Source organism: Pinus tabuliformis, chromosome 9 (assembly GCF_031772625.1).
Source record: "Pinus tabuliformis cultivar Carrire ecotype Pingquan chromosome 9, CPIR1, whole genome shotgun sequence".
Classification (NCBI taxonomy): domain Eukaryota; kingdom Viridiplantae; phylum Streptophyta; class Pinopsida; order Pinales; family Pinaceae; genus Pinus; species Pinus tabuliformis.
In genome coordinates, this window is record NC_142307.1 from 1,323,207,909 (window position 1) to 1,323,220,616 (window position 12,708).

A 12,708-nucleotide genomic window follows, 5' to 3' on the forward strand; every position below is an offset into this window, starting at 1 on the left:
TAACAGTTATCATAGTTCCATCAAGATGACACCATTTGAGTTCTTGTACGGAAGACCTTGTAGAACACCTCTCAGTTGGGACCGACTAGAGGACCGATTATTAATAATACTAGAAGTGGTGCAAGAGATGGAAGAACAAATTACTATGATTAGGGGGGAGGGGGCTAAAAGAAGCACAAGATTGACAAAAAATCTATGTTGATGCTCATCAGATAGACCGAAGTTATGAATTGGGAGATAGGGTGTTCCTAATAGTAAGGCCCCAAAAGAGCTCTATAAGATTTGGAAAGGGAGAAAAATTGTCTCCACGGTTTGTGGGACCTTTTGAAATATTAGAAAGAAAAGGATCAGTGGCATATAGGCTTGCCTTACCTCCATCTCTAGCACGTATGCATGATTTGTTTCATGTTTTTGTTTTGTGCCATTATATTTCAAATCCTTCGCATGTTATTGACTTAAGTCATTTGCAGGTTTCGGACGAGGGCACAGTGATGACTGAACTAGTTCGCACACTAGACCAACAAATTTTGTATATTAGATGATGGTTAGTAGACCAGGTTAAGGTTTAGTGGAACAATTATAGTCCTAGTTCAGCCCCTTAGGAGAATGTAGAGGAGATGCATCACCGTTTTCCTTACCTATTCCAAGGACTTCGAGATGAAGTCTATTATTAATAGGGGGTGTATGTAGTGCCTCACTCTAGTTCACTGACAGTGATATTACATTAAATTTTATTTAGCCCTAAGTCTGCACTTTATTTTTGATGACCTCGGGTTGAGGATCCAGACACATGACTCTATTATTAGTGGATGTGATGGTTATGTATGTTCTCTATTGATATTATGATGATTATAACATTAATGGTTATGTATGTTCTCTATTGATATTATGATGATTGTAGCATTAATGGTTATGCATTTTCTCTATTGATATTATGATGCTGATAGAATTAATGGTTATGTATGTTCTCTATTGATATTATGATGATGATAGCATTAAAGGATATGTATTCTCTCTATTGATATCATGACGATGATAGCTTTGATGGATAGGTATGTTTTCTATTGATGTTATGATGATGATATCTTTGATGGATATGTATGTTTCCCATTGATATTATGGTGATGATAGCCATGATGGATGTATCCCCTATGTTAGCTACTTACATTAGTTATGGTTCACAATAAAAAACTATGTGAATGACTAGGTCATGTTGATGTTGTTATTATGACAATGAATAACACTGAGAAACTTTGTTACTGATGATTATTGTGTATGATTGGAAACCACCAGAGGCACTCGCATTTGGTGAGTTAATGACATTTGGTTTTATGGAAATTAATATTTTTCCTTTGAAATTCTAAGTCTAGTTTGAAACTTGATATAAATAAATAAATATATAAATATATATATATATATATATATATATATATATATATATATATATATATATATATATTCTGATGATATGTTAATGGTTGCAAGCACAGGTTAATTACTTGGCCGAATGACTCACATATGGGTGATGGGGTTGTACAATTGGATGGAACTACATGGGAGGGGTGGGACAGTGTCCCTGATCTCACCCACTAGCACTCTCGTCATGACTTGGGCTGGAAAGGTCGAAACACTTTCGCCTTGAAGATCACGATGTCATGGGAGAAGATCCCAAATTTGGGTCGCTCACGACAATTTTACTAGGGGGTGCGCATTGAGGCAGATTCCTTGATCCCTATCACCATTAGTCTCACTATAGCAGGCAACATAAAAGATAATAACGGTGTTTGTCGTTGCACCTAGACTTTCCCCTCGTAGCCACTAGATGCTTGAATGGAAAGTGGCGTGGCACCCTTGGATCTTCAAGGGAAGTTCTTGAATGGCATGACCAACTTGGAAACCTTGGCATCACAAATAAATTGTTAGGTGTGACACCCTTGGAACTTCAAGGGAATTTCTTGAAGGGAACGATCAACTTGGAACCCTTGGAATCATTAAAAAGGAAATTAATAAATATAATCAAGATATGAAAACCCTTCAAATTCACATGAAGTGGTAAATGACGTTAGAACTAAAGCAATTAAATCAAGAAAAAAACTTTGGGTAATAGGAGAATAGGAAGAAATAAAATATTTTACCTTGAGAACTTTACCCTTCCCATGTTGGAAAATATTAGGTAGATAATGTACATAAGTAACTTAATTAAGTAAAAGGGTTAAAGAGGGACATAGATTTAAGTATAAATATTAATACTAAAATAGTTAAACTTCATTAAGAGAAGTGGGTGATTAAATTATGGAGTAATTTAAAGAAACTCCATGTGGCAAGAGCCAAGATAAGAATATCCATCTAAGAGGAAAATTGAGTTAAATTAGGAAGTAGTTAGGGGACCAAATCTAAGACTTATCAATTGAGTTTAGTAAATATCACAAATTAAGGAGTAGAAAAGGGAGATCAAGAGACAACTAGGAGAAGAAATATAAAGTCTTGTTGGGGTGAGGAAAAATATTATTTTTAAATTAAAATTTAATTAAATAATTATGGATATCTTTGGTGAGAGGGTGACACATGGTTGGGTGAATAATCAAACTTTTGGATTAATAAAAATAATTAATTATGCATGAAATTCCAAGTGTCACCTATGAAGCCTCCTATAAAAGAAGGGGCAAGCCATGGGAGAAGGGACTTTTTTTACCCTATTGTTGGGTGGATGAGATTATTTCAATGTAGTGGCTATGAGCTATAGTTGATTTTAGTGAGGTAGAGGGCTTTAGAGGGGGGACTATTGAGCCAAGGATTGCTCGCCTCTATCAGCTAGCACATTTCCTCCATTGTATAACCCCATTGTAGCTCGGGGGTGCGCGAGGAAGGAGAGTACCCAAGGAGTAGGATGGGAGGTCAACCAGTGGGTCACTACATTCAGATTAAGCACATTAACATTCACACTTGGAGGTGGACGACAACAAGGGAGTGCAAGTAGTGGCAAGTCAAGATTGAATCTCATCTCTTGGTGAATGGTACCTATGTTACTTATAATGTTCTTTTATATGAATTCATTGTGCCTATAGTTAATAGCATGTAAATTAGATTATATGTGTAAAGCAATGAAATTCACGCATGTTTAATATAAGTGCTTAATATTTCTAAGTTCACAATGTTATATGCTTATGGTTGTATTACTTGTTTATTGTATTATTCTTTACAAACAAATGAAAAATAAAGCATAGGGTTGGTCCCTACATGGATGTTGTATATCATGTTATTGATTTAATCTTTGCATAACTGGAAAAATAAAATAAAATAAAAAATTTTCTTACATAATCAAGAGAAAATTAACCCTACACCAAAAATGAAAGATTTTTCTCACCATGGACATTGGCAAATGGATTCTTCATGTGATAAGAAACTTGTAAATACAATTTGGATCCAAGAAATAATGAGTATATGATAATGAATAAATAATGATAGATTACCAATTTCAATCCCATGATTCAAATAGTAACATAAGATATTTGAGGAAAATTATTTTGACTTTCTGAGATTTGTCATGGATCTAAAGGCAAGGACTAAAGCTTTGTCAATGTATGTGGATACGCTTTATTTGTCTTCAAATGTAATGGTTTGAACTTTGGCTTTATTGTCAACATTATTGAAAATAAATCCTTCCGTTCTTAGATATGGTGTCAATGTTTTTATACATTTAACAACATTAATAGCTAGTACATGGTAATTTGGTGAGGCATTCAACTTTTCTTTTTTCGATCTAGCTAGTAAAACAAATAAGAATTGTTGGGATATGTTTTAACTCTCTTCCAAATAATTCTTTTATTGAGGCATATACATTTTTGATGTGAATTTTATTACCATTGACAGGGAAATCAGGAAACATTTCAGGGATGAGATCACCATACTCAAGGTCCAACATGATAATGCATACTTTGACTAGATTGTTACCCTCCATCCAAATGGGGGATTGTTCAGTTGATCTAGGCATTGAAAAATTTCATGATATGATTAAAATGTTTCCTTTATTAAATCATCACTATATGGTGTTACAAATGATGTTATTTTAATGATTTCACTAAAGCTCTTAATAACGGTCAACTTGATTGTAATCCATTTTATTCTCAGTGCCAAAATTAGAGTATTACAATGATTTAGTTTTTTAAAATTAGAAAAAAGAGAGTCAAGTTGGTGTTCAAGACGCTAACTTGTGGAGGGTAGTTAACTATGATACAGTAAGTATTTGAAGTTACCCTTGTTTATGTTGAACTTTTAAACACACAAAAAGGATTGGACATATGATTAAAAAATCAAGTAAAATATTTTTTATTATAATGAACTTTAAAATGATACAATATCATTCTCCTTTTATGTCATTGGCTAAGTAGTTGTGCTACCATTACAATGTAACTATCTTATTTACTATCTAAGTATCACTTTAATAGTCACTTATATGTATGTGACTTTTAAATTAGGATATGTATACTATTGGAACATTATACTCCAATAATCACTCTTAATGCTATAATACAAAGTAACAACGAAAATATAAAATGAAAAACTATGCTTAAGTAACTTCATTCTGTAGTCAAAATCAAGACACACTCTATGAAATGATCTCACCACCTGTTATGTAACCAGCTCACAAAATAGAAAAAAAGATAGATCAATGACTTAAAAGTCAGCCTCTTTGAGAGGGAAACCTCCTTTACATTACACAAATGAACAATTCTTGGATGATACAAATGAAAAAACCTCCTTTCTATATATAGGAGTCTAAGGGGTCACAATATAATCAAAGCCAACATAAAAATAATAATATAAGGGCACAACAATAACAATAGTGGGCTTCTGTTGATAAGGTTAATCCTCTCTGCGGACAGAGACAAACCCTCTAGCCCAATGAGTGGGTCTAGCAACTGAAGTGACAATCAACTAGTCATCTTCCTAGATTATAATTGGAAAGTAGAACAAGAGAGATGACCTACCTCGCTCTGATGCTATTCCGATTTCCTTTGTTGAGATCCTCGAACTGTTTGTGTCATGGACTTTTTCCTACTTCTTTCAATGCTTATGTACGTGCACAAGTGATCAAGAGACAAAAAAGCATGCCAAAACCAACAACAAATCCAATAATGACCTACTTAGCTGATCAAGGAATGCCAAGCTAATACATACATGAACATATATATTTTGGGAAGATGAACCAACAGTTGTATATTATTTAAAGAATAAAGGGAAGCTTACAACCATAGCCTTGATGTTGAAAGGCTCTCCTTGAGTGGTAATCCAAGTCCAAACCAAGAAACTCTCCAAACACTCCTTCTCCAAGTCTAATGAATAGCCTCTAAGCACAAACTCAGCATAGGGGTGCAAATGGACATAGATCAACCATTTGGGAATGGGAGAGGAGGAATTTATAGGCTGGGAGAGGGAGTTAGGACTTCGCCAAAGATATTATTAGGCCCACATCTCAAGGAGGTAGCTCATAGGGATGATACCAAGAGGTCAAATTAGGAGGATTCGACCTCATCTATGCAAAACCACGTCTAGCTCATTGCTCTAGAAGCTTCTAGGTCACGACGCTTCTCATCCTCTTTGGGAAAACTTCCTTTTTGAGACCATCGCAGGTATGCAAGGGAACAGAGCGATGCCATCACTGGACTAACATGGTGCAACAGGCGACCATCACGATTTTGAGCTACATAAGAGCGATGACCCTCATTTTAGGGTTTTAACAGCTATTTCTTCAGGGAAAGCTCCAGATATTTTCCAAGAAAATTTAAAGGAGGGATATGATCTGTATACATGGATGAGTATATTGTATAATGGTCATGTTTCAGGCACTTCAGGGTATGTCACAGGGAAGTGCAAGAGGCGTGACAAAATACTGTGTAACAGATGCCCCCTAAAGCATGAAGGAAAAACGATGAGTGATGGATGAGATGCTTTATGAGATTTTGGCAAGGACGAGGACACGCGCTATCAGGAGACCTGAAAAAAAAGGACACATATGCATATACATATCTGAGATCAAGACATGAATACACGGCATGGACGCAGCCATCCAGATGATGAAGGTTATATGAAAAGATCCATGGTATGGGTGCATCCATCTAGATAACAAGGATCATCATAATATAAAGTCCCACGGTATGGTCATAGCCATCTGTATAGTAGAAACATGTGAACAATAATGAATAATATATAACTCCATGTAGCCTAAGTCATAACAGACAAGACTCAGGGTCTTGTGCTCCATCCCAACCCGATCAATGTGTGAATCTTAACATGCGAATAAATGTGTTGAAGTCGAACATGCTAAAAAACCACCTGATTACCGACCAATGATGTGGATCATTAACAGGCACGAGAGAACCACTAATAATTACAGTGGCTCTCAAGGTACAACAGTACAATACGTGAATGTGATAATGAAGTTGAGGTCGAACACTCGTGGAATCACCCAATCGAAAGCCAATAATGAAGACATGTCATCAAATGTGAAGAACTGGCCATTAGGGCATGCTAGCTCTAAGGTATCGAAAGGGAGTTCCTAAGTCATCTTCCTGGATAATTTGCTGAAGTCTACAGGAAGTGACCCCTCGAAGGAGGGCAACGATGATTCCCCCATGATAGACACAAAAAAAGGAATAAAGTGGAATAATATTAAGGACTTTAGTAATGAATCAAACAATGTATAGGTAAATAACTGCAGATTGGACTTCTCTTGAACATATTGACGACATGACTCCGGAGTGTGGCAGCATCTGACACGACATAGGACTAAAGCTCATGATGAAAAAATGGATCACCCAAACCCGGAAGGACAAGTGACTGAGTGAGGATATCACAAACCTGACACGAGAGCAGAAAAGTGTCATGTTCAAGAGCGACACGCTGCCTATACAAAGGATGTCTTATCTTCATTTTTTCTCCTGCTATTTCTAGCAAGTACCCCAATTATTTTTATCACAAGCTTGAAGGGGATAACATATTCTTGTCATGTAAGTTCATTCTTCGAATGAATCCATCCTAGTAAGTTTTACGAGCCCTAGGAAGGAGAAGCTCGGTCTCATCATGGTGACGAGTCTTTCGTCGTAAATTTTTAACGAGTTCGATGTAAGGATAACTTGATCTCTTTTTCATGTTTAGAGAGTTTGAAAAAGAAACGAAAAAGAAAATTCCATCATGTCCCTTTTCGTAATTTGTCCCTAGAATCCAAAAAGGTAGAAAACAGTATCTGAGGGAACCTCTTGACCATGTTGACCAAGGTGTACATTTTTCATAAATAGTCAATCTCAGCCTGAAAAAGGGGTAAATGTGTACTAAGGTGACGTCGATTCATTTACTTTAACAAGTTCAAAATGACAAGTACTTAGCAATATTTTCAATTTTCGAGAGTTAGAAAAGAGTTGAAAGATGACTCCAGGGGGGTTCATTTTTCATTTATTTAATGAGTCCAAAAAAGAGATCAAATAAAACTCACCAAAATCGTTCAATAATGAGCACTGTTCACATTGAAGGCACCTATAACTGCACAAGAAACACACCCATCACCGATATCGAGAGAAAATATTAAAATATTACGAAAATATTTGACAAAATGACTTTCAAAACTTATAAATAGGTAAAATTAATTTCATTTTTTACCATTTTACCAAAATGAGCTCCGAAATTACTTTTTGTGCCCTAATTCTCTTGATTTTCTAGTGGTTGTTGTGGAAGATCCAGGGTACCGTTTCACGAACTGTCTACGACAGGTAAGAGCCTCATCCCTGCTCTTTCATTTTATTACTTTTTTATGCATTTTAAATGGTGATTTTTATGCTAGAAAGGAGGATTTCAAAAATTTAGGGCGCTGGTGACCATCGCGGGTATGATCATCAGACCCGTGATGGTCGCGCTTAAGCCTAAAGGCTCGCGTGATGCCATCACACTGTTTGTAAAAACAGGCGTGATGGTGCCGAGGGAAGTTTTTTGAGATATAAAACTCTCTTTTAAGCAAAATTTGATGTTTTTGATCCATGAAAAAGGCATTAATAAGTGTTTAAATGTTGTTTTGTAGGAGAATATGGTCTTGGAGTGGAAAGAAAGAGGCCATGAGGCCAAAGACTTTCAAGCAGCTCAAGATCCTGAATGCATAAATGCTTTGAGGAATTGCGGGCTACTAAAATTCTTTAGGACCACAGGGTTAAGGGCTCAGATGGAATTCCTGCCATATCTGATCAGTCTCTGGGATGTAGATCGAGAGATCTTCATCATAAAAGTCCAGGAACTAGAACTAGAGGAGATGGATATCTACTTCATGACAGGATATTCTCGGCGAGGGGAAGCAGTTCAACTCTTTGGATCTCACCAAGGAGGTGAGAGTACAAGGGGTTTAGTCCAGAGGTATTGTCCAGGTGTCGAAATAACCAATGGAGGTAAGGTGAAGATAGTGACAATCACCAACAACCTCGTTTTGAGAACGATTTTGTTCACTATGGAACGTGTATCTGGCACACAAGCCTTGCATGAGGCTTCAAAATCTCAATTCCAATATGTTATCACATGTTTGAACCCCACTGTCTTCAATTGGTGTGGAGGCCTTTTGGCAAACATGAAGCGACAACTAACCAAGGGTAAGCATGGACACTTGAAGCAATTTGGGTTCGGTTCTATACTGGTGACCTTCTTTTTGGAGCGAGTGCCCCTATTCTGGTATTAGTGGGCAGAGGTACCAGATCCTGTCCCCCGAGATTCGAGACTCGTGAGATGGAGCTAGCTCATGCCTCAAGGAGGCATGGGTCAACATATGCATTATCCACCACAATTCTTTGCTTAGCTAGAATTCCAACTACTTGTGGTATATGACTATGCTTATGCTGGCACAGATTTCAAGTGGGATCCATATCTACCTCTGCCACCACGCGAACAGTGGACTGATGCACCTATAGTGGGTGCAGACTACGAGGAATAAGCAGACCCCTTAGCTGAGATGGAGCATAATCTGGAGGCGATAACTCATGGAGTTCCAGAGTATGCCACTATTGATGATGTTCCACTACGTTGGCAGAGACACACTGTGGGAGTCTCTGCAAGACTGTGTCGGCTACTAGGTCGAGAGATCAGGGCGGTCTCCTGCTATCATGAGCACCATGCAGGCTGATAGTTTATCTAGTCTTTTACACATTTTGTAGGCTTTGAAAGCCAAGTGTCCCATAACACTCTATTTTTTGATATTTTTATGTAAACACTCTGATTGTTTAATTGTAACACGATGAGCTGTGAATCCAACTTGACAACTAAATCCCTAATGCCAAGAGCAATTGCTTCTGACAAGAGTTCAATAACTACACTATATTCAGCAATATTATTGGTTGTTTGACCAAGGCAGATACCTTGTAAGTTAATCAACTCGCCATTAGGGTCATAGAGTACCCATGCTACGGAAGACAAATTCTGTGTGCTACAACAAGCACCATCAACAAAACCAACATAATGGCTTGATGACATCTGCAAACCGAGTGGAACACAGGGTAAGAAGAAAAACACATGTCTGCAAAGCAAACAAACACACCAAAAATAAAAAATGCACACTAATGAATTAACACACTAATGTACAAAAGTTATTACATGAATTTCACGCATAATACTTCTTGAGATACAACCCATTATGGGGCTATGACAATGCATTTCCCTCATAATCACATAGCTCATAGGCACCTTTCTGTAAGACACGCTTGACAATGTAGGGCCCATGCCACATGGGTTCGAACTTTCCTACTCCCAATTTATCATTGGCTTGATCGTAAAGAAGGACCAAGTCGCCTTCAGCAAAAGTGCAAGGAGAAACGGTTTGGTCAAAATGAGCTTTGACTCACTTCTTTTAAGCTTCGATGACCATCGCAGCAATGCGACGAGTCTCATCAAGCCTCTCAAGATACAGAAGTCTCTCCTCTTCAGGCGAGGTAGTCGTAAGAAGTTCAATAGCTAGCTTAAGCGAAGGGATTTCGCATTCGATTGGCAGAGTTGCCTCTAAACCATACACTAGCTGGAATGGAGTGAATCCAGTGGTCATCTTAGTAGAAGTTATGTAAGCCCAAAGAGTTGAGAATATCATTAAATGCCAATCTTTTTTGTGCTTCCCAATGGTACGTTGAAGCATAGTAATCAAAACTTTATTAATTGCCTCAACTTGGCCATTGGCCTATGGATAATAAGGAGTTGAGTTATCATGTCGAAGGCCCAACTAAGTAGTCAACTCTGCCATCATGTGCTGACGAAAATGTGATCCATGGTTAGTCACGATAGCTTGCGGAACACCAAAACGTGTTATGACATGGTTAAAAAGGAACTAAGCAGCAGTAATACCATCAGCATTGTATGTAGGCATCGCCTCGGCCCATTTAGTAAAATAGTCGACGACGATGATGATATAACCATGCCCACCAGTCGAGCGAGGGTTACATCTCATGAAATCAATGCCCCATTTGGAAAATGGGCCAACGGTAATTACTGGGTGTAGGGGTGCAGGTGGGGTGCACTTCTTGCGATTGAAAATCTAGCATTCATAGCATTTTTGGACAACTAGAATGCAATATTTAAAGATAGAAGGCCAGAAATAATTGACGCGGAGGATTTTCTTAGCAGTGACATATCTAGACATATGACCACCACAGGCACCAGAGTGGCAATCAATACCCGTTCAGCTTCTTCAAGGGTGAGACACCTGTGAAGAACAAAGTCCAGACTGACCGGATACAGTGTATCACCGAGGATTCGATAGGGTTGGGACTGATGTTGAATGCAGCGTCGGTAAGATCGGGACAACTCAGATCATAAAGTCTAGGTTTGGAGATAAATGATAATGTATCCATACCATGGGTCAAGAGTGTTGATCAGAAACAAAGTGTCATCTGGTATCTGCTCAATAAAATCAGTTGAAGTGCTTGCAGACAGAAGATCACAGATCAACTCAGTAAAGACAAGCAATTTCTCTGATTTGGCAGCAGTAAATTCCAAATCAAACTCCTACAGGATCAAGATCCATTTGGATTATTTTCCCCCCAATAACTAATGAGTCAGTATATATTTCATGGTGTTACAATCACAAATCACGATGGTTTTTCATAAAAGGATGTAGTGTCGAAATATTTGGATGGCATGAACTACCGCCAAGGCAATATTCTCGACATGAGCATATTTAGACTCAATATCAAGAAGATTCCGACTCAAATAATAAACTATGTGCTCGTTGTCGTCGTCGTCGTCCTGAACTAACACAATAACAATTGTGGTATCAGTTGCAGCAAAATATAGGAAGTAATTGAGGGGATGTAGTAAAGGAGCACTAATCAACATGTTCTTCAAATCATCAAAGGATTTCTATGCAAATTCATCCCAAATAAAAGGGATCCCCTTCTTAAGTAAGCGAGTAAAACCCTTGGCAAGTTTAGCGTAATTAGGGATAAATCGATGGAGAAAATTAGCTTTTCCCTGTAGGCTCTGCAATTGCAGTAATGATGTGGGGGGGGGGTAAATTGAAAATGGCCTCAACTTTCAAAGGATCAATCCTGATACCTTCACAAGACACCACAAAACCTACGAGGCAACCAGATTCGATGCAAAACACACACTTGTGTGGATTGAGATGAATATTGTAATGCTGACATCGTAAAAAGATGGCTCTTAAGTGATCTGGATGGTCACGATGCTTAGTTGAATGAGCAGGTAAGTCGTCGAGGTATGGCTAAACAATCTGTCAAATGTCATGAAATGCATAAGACATTGCTCATTGGAAGGTGGCGCCAACATTCTTCAAGCCAAAAGGAAGCTTTTTGTAAGCGAAAGTACCCCAGGGATAGATAAAGGTCATTTGATGATGATCGGTATGTGAAATGCTAATCTGGTTATAGCCGGAAAAACCGTCCATGAACGAAAAAATCTCACTCCCAGCGCATTCGTGGATGATTTGGTCGATAAAGGGAGTAGGATAATTGTCCTTAGGACATGTGCGATTTATATCGCGATAATCAACACAAACACGTATCATGCCCTGCTTTTTGGCAACAGGGACGATATTGGATACCCAATCTATCAATGGAATAGGATAAATGAAACCCTCTTTGAAAAGCTTCTCTACTTCTACTTGGATAGCAGCAGCTTATCGAGGGTGCATAGGGCGAAGCCGTTGTCGAACAGCCTTAGTACCAGGATAAGTTGGAATATCATGCACCACTATTGCTAGATCGATACCAGGAATTTCCTCGTATGACCAAGTGAAAACATCTCGAAATTCTTTAAAAATCTGAGTATAAATCTTGATCTCATCTGGAGAACAGGAAACCCCAATATGAATGTTCTCAAAAATTCCCAGTTTAACCAAAACATCAAGAGGCATTGGTAGCAATGATGTTCCCCATATTACCCTCCAACAAGACTTCATGCACCAGGACAAGTGTCTAAAGTGGAGGTGTAGGATAATGAGAAACAAATGCTTCAAGACAGGAAGGCATCTCATTGAGGTTAGGGAGAAACGAAGAATGATGATGTAGATCGTTCCATGGAGTTTAATCTAGAGACACGACCTCAATGATACTCTTGTCGTTGGGGAATGTCTCGTTCAAAGGTTCCAGAGTATCCCAAGAACCAAGCCAGGGAGATGACACGTAAGTGTCCAGGTTCATACTGAAAACAATATGACTTTCTGAAGCGGCCATCGAA